At 49.9% G+C, this 16,520-nt stretch overlaps 1 pseudogene; it reads right to left on the reverse strand.

Annotated features, from left to right (window-relative positions):
- Positions 1-5,772: 5,772 nt before the first annotated feature.
- LOC146172482 (SOSS complex subunit B2-like) lies at positions 5,773-16,284 on the reverse strand (annotated as a pseudogene).
- Between the last annotated feature and the right edge of the window lie 236 nt (positions 16,285-16,520).

Genomic DNA, 16,520 nt, shown 5'->3' on the forward strand with positions numbered 1-16,520 from the left:
ACTGTGGGTTTATCGTTACTGGCCTGCGCCCGCGTCGCAAGTACTTTTTTTTTGCGACCTTTCACGCAGTGGGCTACAGATAGACACACAAGTAAATGTAATTTTACATTTTATTCACAGCACTTTTTCACACTTTACTGAATGCACAAATTACAGCCGGCGAGACTTCTTCCTTGCATTTTTAACCTGGCTCACATTGCTCCTCTCAGATAGGAATCGTGTGTAAAAATGCATCCGCATTACCAAATAAAACTTCACCACTTGCACAGTGAACTGTGCAGGCTACAACCTATTCGGGGTAGCTTCCTGCACAAAAGCAGGTACAGAACAGATTTCCAAAAACTTTTTCTTTGTTTGTCGCTCGACCACTGACTTGATGCCAGTCACCATTTCAGTCAGGGAGCTTAAGGGTGCTTGAGCACTCCAGGGACAAATGAGCGCTTGTCAGTTAGGGAAAACCTTCGGTACACATCCTTCAGCAAGGTTCCATTTGCCCCTATCGATTTTTACTTCCTTACCATTAATGATATGACTGTACATCTTCAGTATGTCTTCATTGTAGAAATGAAGATCGCACACACGTGATTTGTCAGAAAGTTTCCTGTCATCACGCGGAATTGTGCGGTCCCATGCCGCATGGAGATCCGCGTCACGCAGAGCCGAGAAAAAATGCCTCGCTGTGTTGTCAGTGTTGTCGCTCTTGGAACCGCTCGCACAGCCCGGCACGCAGCACGTCTGCATGGTTACTGTAGCCCCTTCAACTTTGCATGCTAGCAGAGGTAGCACAAAAAACGATCACTGCAGCAGCCAAGTCGGGAACGCACTGTACTCATGCTGCCCGCACTGCACAGGTTCAGCCCACGTTCGGGCCGACGAGAGCCTGGTAGAACTGCAGCGCCACTCAAAGCAGCCAGCGGTGAGGGCGCCGCGAAACAGCTCTCAGTTTGGCAACTGATCTTAGTTCTATTAACGTTGGTTCCGCCAGCGCCTCAAAAAAGTTCTTACGCCCGCTAACACCTCTACAGTTCGTGTTGCTGATGGAAACACTGCTACCATCATTGGAATGTACACTGCGCACGTCACCATCACTGGCCACCACGTCCTTGTGCTCTTCGCCGTTCTTACTATTGTGCTCAAGACGTGATTTTAGGCCTAGACGTTTTTACACCCCATTCCGCTCTCATTGACTGTTCCTCTGGACTTCTGCGCCTAGCCCTGCCCCATTGTGCTCACAACCGTAGTGCTGACCATTGCCAGCCTCGCCTCCGCTCCAGTACATTTACTCGCCTACCTCCCGAGGCGGCAGTATGCATTCCCATGTCACCTTTTTCCCCTCTTTCGAACGGCGACTATGTTGTCAACCCCATCACCGACGTCACTCTACAGCGCAACATCGTCCTACCTCATAACATTGTACACGTCGAGAATAACTTCAACTACATCCCCGTACTCAACTTCAGTATGTCTTCGCAAGTTCTCCTGGATGGCATTTTCCTTGCCGAGCTGTCACCTTTGTCCAGCTTTACTATTTCTGCAGTGCTATCCGACGTCAAGCCGAGCTACCTGCACAACCTGTCCTGTCACATAATCTGGAGGACTGCATCTCAGCCATGGTGACCTCTGACCTGCGTCCCGTATGTCCCAGCACCTTTGCCGGCCTTTTGCAGTCACACAGTGACATTTTTGATTTCGGTCACGGATCCCTGGGCCAAGCGTCTGTCGTCACACATCGCATTGATTCTGGAGATGCCAGCCCTATTCACCGATGGCCTTAGAGTTGCTCTTTCCGAATGCTGAATCATTCATCAAGTGGAGAAAATGTTAGCCAGCAACATTATTGAGCCGTCGAGCAGCCCCTGGGTGTCTCCGGTAGTACTCGTCAAAAAGAAACACAACAGCTAGAGGTTTTGCGTAAATTATCGTCATCTAAACAAGATAACAGACGTGACCCTCTTCCTAGGATCGACGACGCCCTCGACTGCCTGCATGGTGCCAACTACTCCTTCATCGATCTTCATTCTGGATATTGGCAGATCTCTGTTGGCGAAAGAGATCGTGAAAAGACAGCTTTTGTCACCTCGAATGAATTCTACTAATTCAAGGTGATGCCTTTCGGCTTATGTAATGTCCCTGCGACCTTCGGGTGCATGGTGGACTCTACTACACTGGTTCAAATGGACCACATGTCTGTGCTACCTCGATGACATCATATTTTCATCAACCTTTGATGACCACCTCCATCATGTTTCGGCTATTGGCGTCTTCCAACGAGCTGGCCTTCAGTGTAGCTCGTGGGTTTTGGAGAAGACGTTCGAGTAGTGTCGGCTGGTGCCTGGTTGACACTGCTGTGCTTCTGTGTGCTGTGTCATCTTGGACTAATCTCTTGGCCTCACCTTGCCACGTATCATATTCTGCAGTGCATTTTCTTTTTAAGCTGGCACATGGCAAGTATGCTATTCATGCAGACTTTTTTTCGTAATGAGCGCGCGGCTGCTACCCGGCTACACCACAAGACGAGACGCGATATATTACTTTCACGCCAATGCATGGCTGAGCTGCCACAATAGAAGAACCAATATGCACGAGAGTTGAGTACTCAATAAAATATAGGGAAGCGCTGCTTGAGAGTAGTATGCAACAAAAAGCAGGAATAACCACATCAGCAGAGGCCAGTGCAAAAGTGATCGGTGAGCTGTGCTGCCAAATGCGTGCGTGCAGCCATATTGTATTGGACTGGCTTGGGCTTTTTGCCGGGGTGGACGAGTCGCGTGCTCTGAAGCTCGGAGCTTTGGGATCATACCAGTTGGGAAGGTCCGCTCAAAAAGTGACTTTTTTTTGTATGCATTTTTCGGGTGCTTATGAATTTTTGCACCATTTAGAAACAGTCAATGGGGGCTTTCTGCTGTTGCCATTATTGCCTGTTAGAAATCACTTTTTAGTGCATATTACTACTAGCCGCAATCACGGAATTCATCTATGTCTGAAGCTGCTCACTCTCTTTTTAGTGAACGTGAAATGGAGAAAAAGAAGGGGGGCAACAGGCGCGGCTCAGCATTGAGAAGGTAGAGCGGCTGCACAGCTACAGCAGAAGCCGCTCTCTCTCTATCCATCCGTCTCTCCGTGAACTTGAAGAGGAGGAAGGGAAAGTGGCGACGCCCGCATAACACGACTTAATACTGAGGGGGCGGAGCAGCCACATAGATGCACCCAGTGAGAGAATAAAACAGTAAAAGAGGGGCGTGTTTGTTGCAGTCGTGGCAGCTGTCACTGGGCAGTGTTGCACAGGTGTGTGCTGCTCCGCAGTGAGCAGTCTTGTGTCGTTCACGCGTCCTCAACTTCGGCATCTCACCCTTCTAATCAGTCACTCCTTAGCCGTCATGGACAGCAGACGTTCACTCGCGGTGCTTCCTAAATCCTGGCTCTGAGCTGCTCGCCGCGCTGTGAAGCAGCATGCGCTCACCTCCACCTTCAAGTGTTTCCCTCTCTCCCCCTATGATCCCACCCCAGACCTTTCGGCTGCAGAGCAGTGTTTTGTAAAGGGGTACATTGTGCCTGTTTTCACTCATTTTTGAAGATGGTGTAAAGAAAGCTGAGTATGCGGCTGTGCCACGTGTTTGCTTCTCATCGTAATGAACAAAGTCGGGCCGTCAAGCACTGCAACGCAGGTTCCCAGTGCACAATGTGCTGAAGTACAATGGGATTGTGAGTCTACTGACTGATATTGCAGCTAAATAGTGCAAGAATCTAGAAGCACAAAGAGAGGAAATGTGCTGAGCATGCTCAGGAAACTGCTCGACAGTGAACGTCGTCGTGAAATGGATACCGAAATGAAGAGGAACAAACGTGTGGTAAAAACTCAAGGACAACGGGATGCACGACTGCAAGTGATGGAAATGTATAGCAGGGATAAGTAGTGCTACGCACCTTTGCATTTCATTAAACATGCAAATTGGCACTAATTTTTTCTTCTTTTGCATCTTTATTTGCATTTTTATTAGATGCTGTAATCAGATTTGGCATGCAGGTGTATTTCTTCCTTCTGTTTTCAAAAATGTAATTTGTTTCACTCTGTCTTAATTCTCATACTATGGGAACATAACTGGTGCCTAATTAGGTAATTTCTTACAGGTCGTTAAGACCATTACCATCAATATTATTTTGTTCTGATCAAAATGTAGCTGTAGCCAAATGGCCTGCCATGTGGAGCTATGCTATTTATATTGTCAGTGAGATGCATTATTATATAAAAATTTCCTATTGTGCCGATGCCCCATAATTTTAAAGCGGTGGCATTGTGGTTGAGCATCTGCCTGATATTCGGGAGGTAAAAGGTTCGATCCCCTCTGCTATCGGGCACCCACCGGTTTTCAGTAGGTACAAGCTTTCCCCTGGCCTGGTGCTCTGCTCTTCTAGGGTGAAATTCCTGGGGAAGGGGTCATGGCCCGAATAATTGCGCCGATGGAACAGTGATTCGATTCGCCATTTGACGACCATAAGCCCGCCTCGCCCGGCAGAAGCCCATATGTGGCTTTATTTATCATTGCTGCTGACTGCTGCGGCACCCAAGGCTCAAAGTGAGAACCAAGATGAACATAAACCACCTTTGCAGGCTGTGTGTTTGTTCGAAACTGGGTTTGGCCCACCAGGGGCTCAACAGGGTTTACGGAGCTTCTCCCAAGCGCATAGCCCTAAAAAAGCTGAGCACCAGGCCGAGGGATGTTTGTACCCATTTTTACCAGTGGGTGTCCGGCGCTGGGCTTCGAACTAACCACCTCCCGCAGCTGAGACGAGCGCTCTAACCACTAGGCCAAAGCGATAGTTTTGTGTTAGAGCATCCGCCTCGTATTCGGAAGGTACCAGGTTCAATCCCTGCTGCCGCCGAGTACCCACCAGTTTTCAATGGGTACAAGCTTTCTCCCGGCCTGGTGCTCGGCTCATTGGGGTGAATTTCTTGGGAAAGGGGTCATAGGTCCCAAATAGCTGTGCCAATCAATAGCCAGTGATCCATTCTGCCATCAGACAACAATAAGTTCGCTTAGCATGGCAAAAGCCCATTATGTGGCTTTTTACTCTACGGCAATGAACCGGCCTCAACTTCACAGGGATCTACTTGGCTATTCGTAATCTGGGTCGGCCTCACTGAGAGGGGTAACATGGACACGAACAGTGACTGCACATATGCACCAGTTTCTACACCGAGTCTGTTTCCACAAGCCATAGCCGCATCTGAAGAGCCTCCTCCCAGGCACTCCTCCTGAAGAACCCGGCTGCAAGGTCGGAGGAAGCCTGTATCAATTTTTAGCGGATGGCCAGCGGCGGATTCGAACCATCCACCTCCTGCTGCCGAGGCAGGTGACCAAACCACTGGGCCACGACTGGGATCTGAGGCTGAGGGACGCCGCAGAGGTAGGCTATGGACTATTTCTCTCACCCGGGGTTCTCTAGCGTGCACTGACATTGCACTGTAAATGGCCAACTGTATTTCCCGCCATTGAAATGTAGCCAGGATTGATTACGAATGACTACAGATTTACTGATCAACTTTGGTGTCAAAGGCGATTATCATCATCATCCCCCGCCCCCCTGATCCTATCTTCCTTTTTTTTTGCTACCAAATGTCCAACAGCTTTTGTAGTCGAGAATTTCTGGGGAGAACCCTGAGCATAATGGTTTAAAAAGTGCTGTGGTTAAGCACTGCTTCCATCTAAAAAAGGGCACATATCTCTGGTTAAGCCTTGATGCCACTGTCATGGGCAACGCGCAGGGAGCTTTTTAGGGCATTCCTTGGTGGCCCCGTCCTCATGGGCCCCAGCCGACTACACCAGGGTGACCATTGCTTGGTGATGGAATGGGCAAGGCTGCGCTACCCATGGGATCACTACTGGCCACATTTGCCTGTGAAGTTGGCGATCGCCTCCGTTCAACATTGGCATTCAATCTCAACTGCAACTGCTGCATGAACTCTAGATTAGGTTCACTCATGAATGGTGCTTCACTGAGTGGCAGGAAAAACCGATCTGAATCTTGCAGACTTCGTACAGTGTAAGGCAGCCTTTCCACAGTGATGCATAACCTTAGGTAAGCTTGCAAATATCACCTTGCTGAATGCATGTGCCCAGTTCATCCCAGACAAACATTTATTGACCCGGATTGGTCTGCCACTTTGCATGTCGGAACTTCGTGTCCTTTGGTCGCATTGGGGCTGGCCTATTTCCAAGACAATAAATGTAATACTGAAGTTTTTAATTCCTGGCTTCAAATCGCGTTTTGTAGACTCAATGGTGAGTGAGTAAACTTATGAAATGCTTGGGGATCTTCTTCGCCTCTTCAGCTGAGGCTGACGAGCGTTTGGCACCCCCAGTCCAGGGCACCACTGGCTTTCCCCAGCTTGCGAGTCCTTGTGACCAAGTAGAGCTGAGCTTCCTGGTCAGTGCTGGCCAGCAAAGCCTCCCACTGCCTTTCATTTTGGTTTGGAATGGTTTGTAATTGATGTGCACTGCATTCCCACATTATGTGGTACAGGGCAGGAGTCCTCCCGCACCATGGGCATTCATCTCTGAATGTCGTGGTATGCATCTTGTGTAATATGTGTAAATATTGAAGGTGCCCGTCTGTAGCCGCCTCAGAACCATGGCCTCATTTTTTATGTGGCTCTAGATATACTTCCCGCAAGCCTCTGTAGTGCTGCAGTATTATGGTGTAGTTGGGATCAAGCGGAATCAGGTCCTCTGATGCGAAACTGTTAGGTGCACAGTAGGTTTTATGTCCTCTGGCCACCCTCTCTGCGTAAAAATTTCCGTGATCCCTACGTGCCCCAGAATCCACACTAGTGTCTGCATGTATGGTTTTGTTGGCTCGCTTGTGGAAGTCGGGATTTGGTGTGCTGTCTTGGATATCTTGCCCCGTTGAAAATTTCTGCATGCAGATTGAGAATCCAACTATCGTCACTCTCCCCCGTTTCTCTTTCCTGCCTAATGGTCAGTGCGATATAGCCTTTTCTGCCTCGGTGACCTTACAGTTTTGGATTGAGGCGCTAACTACCTCGCGGCCCTCGCAGTCCATGACCGGGGTTACCGCCCTCTTTGGTGCGTCAGTGAACCTTGACGTGGCTTGGCCGAATGTTTTCTCATCATATTCTGCGCTCGTCTGCCTCCTTCCCGGGTGTAGGTGGGGGTCTATGTTTCTTGTTATGAGCCGAACTCCGTACCAAATTCTGGCTTCCCGCGATACCTCTGTTGTCCTGTTATAAGCCTGTAGGTGAGTGCTTTACCCCAGCCTTTCCAGCACCCGTCTTCTCGTCCTTGTTTGCAGAAGTCTGTTTAGATGCGACTTGATCTGGGCTTCTGCCAATTATTGTATTTGTATTGTGTCAACCCAGGGCTGTCAGCTTGTGGTTTGGTGTGTTCATGGGGAGCTTGAGTGTGGTCTTGATTGTCATTTTGATGATGGCATCCACTCTGTCTTCCTCTCCGTTGGTCATATTGTTATGGGGTGTAGTTCAGCTTGAGGTTGCAGAGAGCGGATGTGGGAGACAAGGCTTTAACACAACAGGCCTTTCCTGCAGGCACCAACCGACACTGCTCGAACGTTGTCGTCGTCTTCGCCACAAACTACCAAGGTTTTTCTTTTTCCTTATACGCATATCAGCACATGCATCGCCTAACGTAACACTACCCCGCCGGCTGAAAAGCACCGTCCCGGTGCTTACTAGCATCCAAACCCGGATCCGTGTAGTATGACTTTAGGCGTGCAACATGGACTGTTTCGGTGCGTGGTGTAGAGGTATGGTGTGCGGGATGCAAGGGCGCAATTTCGTATGTCACTGGGGTCACTTGTAAAATACGGTAGGGTCCTGTATAACGGGGCAAAAGTTTTTCCGAGAGGCCAATGCAGCGAGCTGGGGTCCAAAGCAGCACGAGAGACCCGCAAGAGTAATGGGTGTTACGACGCCAGAAATAGCAAAGTTTCTGGGAGTGCTGGGAGGCTGCGAATCGGTTGTAAGCAATAATGCGGGCAGCATCAGCTTGGGCTAGGGCGTCACGAGCATGAGCTGGCAGTGGCGACAGAAGGAAGCAGGCTTTCAAAAGGAAGCAGAGGTTCACGGCTGTATAGAAGATAGAAGGGGCAGTAGCCGATAGTGTCGTGACGCGACGAATTGTATGCAAATGTCACAAACGGCAGCATTATATCCCAGTCGCGGTGATCATCAGAAACGTACATTGACAGGATATCAGTCGATGTCCGGTTAAGGCGTTCGGTAAGCTCGCTCGTCTGTGGATGGTAGGCAGTTGTGAAAGAATGACGAACATTGCACAACCGTAGGATCTCTTCGACTATACGCGCAAGGAAGCAATGGCCACGGTCGGTGAGCAGTTGGCGGTGAGCTCCATGGACGAGTATAACGTCATTGAGGAGGAAAGCAGCTACATCAGTTGCACAACTGGTTGGTATTGCTCATGTGACCGCGTTGCATGTGGTATAATCAGTGGCCATCGCAATCCATTTGTTGCCCGATGCGGACAGTGGAAAAGGTCATAAAAGATCCAGACTCACTCAAGAAAATGGGTCTATGGGGATGTCGATCAGCTGCAGAAGTCCAGCTGGTAAAAATGATGGCTTTTTCCGGCGTTGACAGCGGTCACAAGCAGCCGCGTAGCGGTGGACTGCGCGGTATAGGCCTGGCCAAAAGGACCGATGGCACACACTGTCGTATGTGCGAGAGACGCCTAGATGACACGCTGTTGGGACGTCGTGAAGCTGTTCAAGGATGGCTGTGCGAGGTGCTGAGGGACTACTAGTAGAAGGTTGGGGTCATCAGGTCGCATATTGTGCCGGTATAAGGTGCCATTGGGGAGCACAAACGAAGGGAAGGGTCATGGCGATCAGCGCTGAGGCGATCGATAATTTCACGAAGCTGAGGGTCCTGGCATTGCTCATGGCGAATGTTGGAAAAGTAAAAATAGAGCACACAAGCGTCGTCACATTCAGGTTGGCTTGGTAGGTAGACTGGATGACGGGACAGGCAATCGGCATCTCGATGAAACTGGCAGGACTTACAGACCACTGAAAAATTGTACTCCTGGAGGCGCAAGGTCTAACGTCCAAGGCGGCCAGTAGGGTCTTTGAGTGTAGAAAGCCAACACAATGCGTGGTGGTCAGTGACTACTGTGAATGGCTGCCCATACAAGTAAGGGTGGAACTTCGTAATGGCCCAAACTAGGGCTAAGCACTCACGTTCAATTATGGAATAATTCTGTTCGGCCGCAGAGAGGAGTCGGCTGGCATAGGCGATGACGCGAGGGGAACCGAGCTGACGTGCGAGAACGGCACCAATTCCATGACCACTTGCGTCGGTGCGTACTTCTGTGGGCGCTGACGGATTGAAGGGAGCCAACACTGGCGGACTGATGAGGTGGCCAGTAAGAGCGGTGAAGGCGGCCGATTGTTGGTTGCCCCAGAAAAAGGAGACCTTTTTTCAGAAGCTGTGTAAGTGGACGGGCGATTTTCACGAAGCTTGGTACAAATCGCCGGAAATGTGAGCAAAGTCCGAGGAAGCTACGCACGTCGCTGCGAGATTTTGATATAGGAAAACCACTTACAGCGCGAATTTTGTCGGGGTCCGGCTGGATGCCGTGGGTGTTGACTAAATGTCCTAGGACCTAGAGTTCCCGGCGACCAAAGCTACACTTTTTGGAGTTCAACTGAAGGCCACCTCTTCGGAAAACGCCAAGAATAACACTATGGAGGTGGCCCTCAAAGGTTGATGGAAATATGATGGCTACAAGGTAGCACAGACATGTGGTCCATTTGAACCCACGTAGTAAGGAGTCCATCATGCGCTCGAAGGTCGCAGGGGCATTACATAAGCCGAAAGGCATCACATTGAATTGATAGAGGCCATCTGGGGTGACAAAAGCCGTCTTTTCATGATCTCTTTCGTCAACAGAGATCTGCCAATATCCAGAACGGAAGTCGATGGAGGAGAAGTATTTGGCACCATGCAGGCAATCGAGGCCATCATCAATCCTTGGAAGAGGCTACACGTCTTTCTTTGTTATCTTGTTTAGGTATCGATAATCTACGCAAGACCTCCAGCTGTTGTCTTTCTTTTTGACGAGTACTACTGGAGACGCCCGGAGGCTGCTCGACAGCTCAATAATATTGCTGACCAACATTTTCTCCACTTCTTCCTGAATAATTCGGCGTTCGGAAAGAACAACTCTGTAAGGCCGTTGGTGAATAAGGTGGGCATCTCCAGTATCGATATGATGTGTGATGACGGACGTTTGGCCCAGGGATCCGTGACCGAAATCAAAAATGTCGCTGTATGACTGCAAAAGGCCGGCAAGGGCACTGGCATATTTGGGACGCAGGTCAGAGGCAACCGTGGCTGAGATGCGGTCCTCCGAACCATGTGACGGGATTGGTTGGGCAGGTACCTCGGCGTGACGGTCGGACAGCACTGATGATATAGTAAAGTTGGACAAAGGTGACAGCTCAGCACGAAAAATTCCCTCCGGGAGAACTTGCGAAGACGTGCTGAAGTTAAGTACGGGAATGTAGGTGAGGTTATTTGCGACGTGTACAATGTTATGAGGTAGGATGATGTTGCGCTGTAGAGTGACGTTGGTGATGGGGTTGACAACGTAGTCGCCATCAGGAAGGGAAGGAAAAGGTGACATGGGCACTTATACTGCTGCCTCGGGAGGTAGGCGAGTAAATGTACTGGAGCGGAGGCGAGGCTGGGAATGGTCAGCACTAGGGTTGTGAACACAATGGGGCAGGGCTAGGTGCAGAAGTCCGGAGGAAGTCAATAAGAGCGGAATGGGCTATTAAAAAATTTAGGTCTAAAATAATGTCTTGACGTCGTAAGGACGGCAAAGAGCACAGGGACATGGTGGCAGCAATAGGCAATGCTGACGCGTGCAGTGCACATTCCGATGATGGTAGCAGTGTTGCCATCAGCAACACAAACTGCAGAGGTGTTAGCGGGTGTAAGAACTTTTTTGAGCCGTTGGCAGAACGAAGAACTAAGGACTGAAATATGGGCTTCATTGTCACTGAGAGCGGGAACAGGGACTCTATCTACAAGGACATTGATCAGGTTGTGGTGTGGTGCGATGGTCGAAACACAGTTGGCTGTCTGGTTTGGTAACGCAGTGTCACGTCCGCCCGCTGCGTTGCCTAGTTTCTTGAGTAGGGGCCTTGGTACGTTGAGGATTGCCTAGTTTCCCGAGTAGGGGCCTTGGTACGTTGGGGACAAGCTGCAGCGAGGAGTCGGTGATCGGGAATGGTGGGCTTTAGGCGATGGTGAACGGCTAGGATGACGGGCTTGCTCATTGTTCTCGGTACGAAGCTGTGCTGGAGTGACAGAAACGCGCCGTGGGGCATAGTAGTCATGGCGGACAGGACTCTAATAGGGGCGAGAGGGGGGAGCCGGGCGGCTGCAGCAATAGCGGGACGTATGGCCAGCCCGACAGCAGACGAAGCAGATAGGCCTATCGTCAGATGTGCGCCACTCTGCAGGATTGTGGGTAGGATAGCGCGGTGTGTAGGGCTGTCTTGGGGCAGCAGCAGCAACCATTGGTATTGGCTGGGGTGCAGGGGGTGGCGTGGTAGGATTGGAGATGAGGCCCACATTCGCGAGTTCTTGGCGGATGACAGCCTGTATCATATCTATTGTTGGCTCTGAAGGAGGTGATGTAATTGTAACAGAAGTCGAGGCCTCGATTTCTCTGCGGACGATGGTAGTGAGGTTTTTCTTACTTAAAGGCTGCTGCAAAGTGGGCAGATCATCACATGAGGATGTAGTCGCCGTGTTGGGAAGGCGCTTAAACTGATGAACGATGCAGCGCTGCTTCGCCTGTTCGAAGCAGTGACAGACTTGCGGGACTGAGTCTACTGTAGAGCAGTCTTTGCAGAGAAGTACATTGAATGCGTCATCAGCGATAACCTCAAGTATATGGCCCGCTTTATCATCTTCGGTCATGGAGGTGTTCACCTTTAGACACAGGGCGAGGACGTCCTGTATGTAGGCGAGGTATGATTCGGTTGACGATTGAGTACGAGTAGCCAGTTCTTTTTTGGCTGCTAGAACTCGCCCAATCGGCTTGCCGAACAAGTCCTGAAGTTTTTGTTTGTAGATGTCCCAAGTAGGCATCTGCTGTTCAGGGTTGGTAAACTAGGTCTTCGCCATTCCCGCTAGGTAGAAGATGATGTTGGCAAGCATTATGCCAGCATCCCACCGGTTCTTGCTGCACCTTTCGTATTCATCGAGCCAATCTTCAACATCTGTCTTGTCTTCGCCGTTAAAAATAGGTGGATGGCAGATTTTGGTTAAGATCATGGGGGCAGGGGGAGTTTGCATAGCGGGTGATGCGTCCTGGGATGCTATGCTTACTGGGGCAGTCGGTGGGGTGAGCTCGGGAAGATGGCGTCCACTGCGCAAATCCAGGTTTCTGCCATGGAAATACGAGTAGCTTTGGCGAGGGGATCGAAAGCACCTCCACCAAGATGTTACGGGGTGTAGTTCAGCTTGAGGTTGCAGGGAGCGGATGTGGAGACGAGGCTTTCACACAACAAGCCTTTCCTGCAAGCACCAGCCGACACTGCTCGAACGTCGTCATCTTCGCCACAAACTACAGATTCTTCTTTTTTCTTATGCGCTTATTAGTGCATGCATCGCCTAACATAACAATATTAAAGTAGGGTAGCGCATACGCTACTCTATCACAAGGCTCCGGACCAGTTTCAGAGTGTCCGGCTTCATCATCTCCATCTTTTTGCTGGTCACCCACACCATCATTCTGGCGACCTGCTGGGTCACAGTTTTAAGCAAATTAAGTTTGTGTTGGCACTTTTGATTTGATTTGAGCCACATCCCCAGGATCCTTACGGTTGCTTTTCGGGCACGGTCTCTCCTTGTAGCCGGATCTCGAGCTTCTGGCCTTGGTCTGTGGGAACAGATTGGTTGCCTTTCACTCACCAGAATCTGATCAGTTCTGATTTTTTTGATGAGCACCACAAGCCCCTCTGCATTAGATATTCTTCTGTGACAGATGCTACTTCTTGCAATTTCACCTCTGCCCGAGTGATGCTGTGGTCGTTCAGGACGTCATCTGCGACATAGCGTGCTGTATGCCCTCCATCTTCTCGAGTCGCCTGGCCAGGCCAATCATTGCCACGTTGAAGGGTGTGGGCGAAATGACTGCTCCTTGAGGCGTCCCTCAGTTGGGCGGAGAGGTGTCTGTTTTTATGTTGCCAGTCTTGATTTCGGCCGTCCAGTTACTCGGAAAGCTCTGAACGCACTCGTAGACTGGTTCCACAATTCGTGTCTACCAGACTGTCCAAGATCCCCTTGTGACTAACATTATCAAATGCACCTTTAATGTCCACTGCCAAAACCACGTGTTCTGCCGAGCATGGGATAACTGTCAGGACCTCTTCTTTTTTTCTGCAGGAGAACGTCCTAGGCTGATAGCTTTTCCCTGAAGCCAAACATGGTGTCCGGCATCTGAGCGCTCTCCTCCAAGCAATTTTGCAGTCTATTATTGACAACCCTCTTGAAAATCTTCCCCAGGCACAAAGTTAAAGAAATGGGCCTAAAATTTTCTATTGCCAATTTCTTCCCTGGTTTCGGGATCATTTTGGCCACCAAGTGTTTCTACTGCGTTGGCACCCTTCCTGCTTCCCAATGCTTGTAGTAGTAGCCAATGTGTGTAGTAGCCACTCCAGTGACTTCTGCCCCTCTTGCTTGGTCTTGGGGTCCATGATGGCTTTTAGGATTCACCATGTCTTGGAAGTGCTAAGTGTCCCCTGCAGTGATTCACAGAATTTTCCCCAGTTGGCTCTCGCTTGTTCGGCGTACTTTGCAACCTTCTGTCTGATCTCAACTGTCTTCAGCCTAAGCTTTCGATGTGCCTCTGTTTCTTCCATCTTCCTAACAGTCCCCTTCTACCTTCCCACAGGGAGATGGGCGCCTATTTCTGGGGCCCCATTTGTGTTTGTCTATTGTGTAAATCTCTTTTTGTTTCCCGGAGTACTCCGCAACAGCTATCAACATCCTCGATCTCGCCTTGGTTCTTCTCCTCGCTTCTCTGAACTTGTAATCGTGGTTGTTTGTAATCGTGGCTGCACCGATTTGACGCCTAATCTTGTACATGCGGATGGTTGTGCATACTGTATGGTGATCACTACCGAGATCGTTAAGCATGTTTACTCAATGTCGCTGAAGTTCTTGACCATTGTAAGGTCCGGGGTAGTGTCCTTGCTCACACTTTTGACCGTTCTCGTGGGCACTCCTGGGTCCATTATCAGTATCAGTTCATGCCTGTCTATTAGTTCTCTAATAATGCGTCCTTTCTTGTCCTGTCTCACAAGACCCCAGTTCGGGTCGTTTGCATTAAAATGGCCTAATATAATTAGCTGATGTCCTTTTGCCAAGTTCAATGCTTCTTCGAGGAGCCTGTCAAAGTCAATCTTCCACTAGGAGGAGGGGCTGTATTGATTTAGAACAAAAGTGCTGTTTTTGTCACCCTTTTTGACCACCTCCACCAGATAGGGTGTTTCAATCCCTTTGCATTGGCCATAAATCTTCTCCAACATTGTCGCCACCTTCCAGCTCTCGCCATCGGCAGCAAAGACCTCATACCCGGGAAGCCGATGGTTCTGCTTGCGAGGTCAGCAGCTGTGACAGCATCCCCTTCTTGCGTCTGATGCTCCTACAATTCCACTGCCAATCTCTAGGCGGTCTTGCTTCGTCTTCTGGTGTCTAGTCATGATTGGACTCGGATTGCAAGTTGGTCAGTCTGGGCCTGTGGTTTGGCTTCTCAGCCCTTTCACTTACTATGTTGGCTGATGTTTGCTTCCTAATCAGTTTGGTCATCTCGATTTGCATCACCTGTAACTTTTACTTTATATAGGCTGTGACTTGCTCCATGGCTTTGTTCGGTATTTGCTCAATTATGTATGGGAGCAGCTGTGCTAGCTACTCCTTACTCTCCTTCCTATAGCTTCGGTAGTCTGATTTACTGAGGGTGTAAATTTTTTAACTTGTTTTGTGTAATGTTAGTGTGCTTCTGCATCTGATCTAATTGTTCCTAATGTGTTCTCCTTTCTAATTCCTTTTAGCTCGGCTAGAATTTCTGTTCTCTCCTCCTCCAGCTGTTTTTGGGAGGCCAATGCTGGCAAACTCACCCGATCAATATCTTTTCTTTCTTCTCTCAGACGCCTGGCTTGCTCTTCTGCGCTGGCTTCTTGGATTTCGCCTTAATCTCCGACCTGGACTGAGTCCTGGACCGCTCACGCTGTCTCCTCCCCATCCAAACTGAACTACCTCTGATGCTTCTTCATGGTGCCCCTCATCGCTGTGCGGCTCTGCCGTGGCCCTGTGTTTTCTTTGGGATGTCCTTGAGCGCATTGGGGTTCGCACTCGTGACTCTCCTCCAGATCTTGCTTGGTGGATCTTCTGCATGCGCTGATAAATGTGTTCGAGCATACATCTGCTTGTTGTTCTGGCTTTTGGCAGGTGTGGAAAAATGCTTCGTTGGCTTGTACGGATCGCATGAGATCTGCCCCATAGTAGTACACTCACTTCGATCCGACTGGCCCCTCAATGATAATGAGGGCCGAATTGGACTTGCCCATTGCTCTGGCCACAATTATTTTCACACCCTGGGTCATGACGAACAGGTTCTGCATTATTTCTTGCTATGTTGACCTGGAGTTAATGCTGCGGGCCACCCCTTTGAAGTACTCTTCCGGTAGTCATGAAGACGTTGACCGAGTGGCCTCTTTCGAAATTCAAGCTGCGGATGCTCATCATGTGCTCCGCTATCTGCATGTCTGGGGTGCTGTTGACTGATGTTGGATCCTGGTCGGAGATGGATCAACAAGTCTTTTAGACAAAAATCCTGTGGACCTCCACAGGCTTGCACTATAGCTCTAGCCACTTCGGGTGTCGTCAAGTTCTTCACCACCAGGCCCTGCTGGGGTCTGAAGATTATCTATGCATCATTCATCGGCAGTAGTCTGAAGCACCTGAGTCGCCACTCTGCCTTTAATACGCTTTGAATTTCGCGCTCCCTCCCCACTGGGTTCATAGCGCCCACTTGGAGCAGGTGCGCCGTGACCTTGGCTGGAGTTCTGCATGGTGGGGCTACCTCCGCGGCCTTCCCGGCTAGTCTCCGTGCCGCTTGCCATCTTGGAGTCATGTACCGCCGTAGGGGCCATCTTGGCTGGCAGCACTGTCGTCGCCGTCTCGCCCACTTGAGCGTTTCCTGTCATATTCTCTGTACTCTTGCCCTGCCGCTCCTGTCTTTTTGCTTTTTTCTGCCATAGTCTCAAAACTACGATTTTCCACTTGCCTTGAAAGGTGCTGTCCATGTAATTTGTATCTTAGGCCTTGCTGGTCTTGGCAGCCGGCATACCGCCTGTTTCCCTGTCAGATGGAGATAGGTTCGGGCACAGCGTAGTGTCCGTCGATAAATCTTGGCCTTAGGTACCGTCCATTCTCGATCTAA

Source organism: Amblyomma maculatum, unplaced genomic scaffold (genome assembly GCF_055883805.1).
Source record: "Amblyomma maculatum isolate TAMU_Amacu unplaced genomic scaffold, ASM5588380v1 scaffold_13, whole genome shotgun sequence".
Taxonomy (NCBI): Eukaryota; Metazoa; Arthropoda; class Arachnida; order Ixodida; family Ixodidae; genus Amblyomma; species Amblyomma maculatum.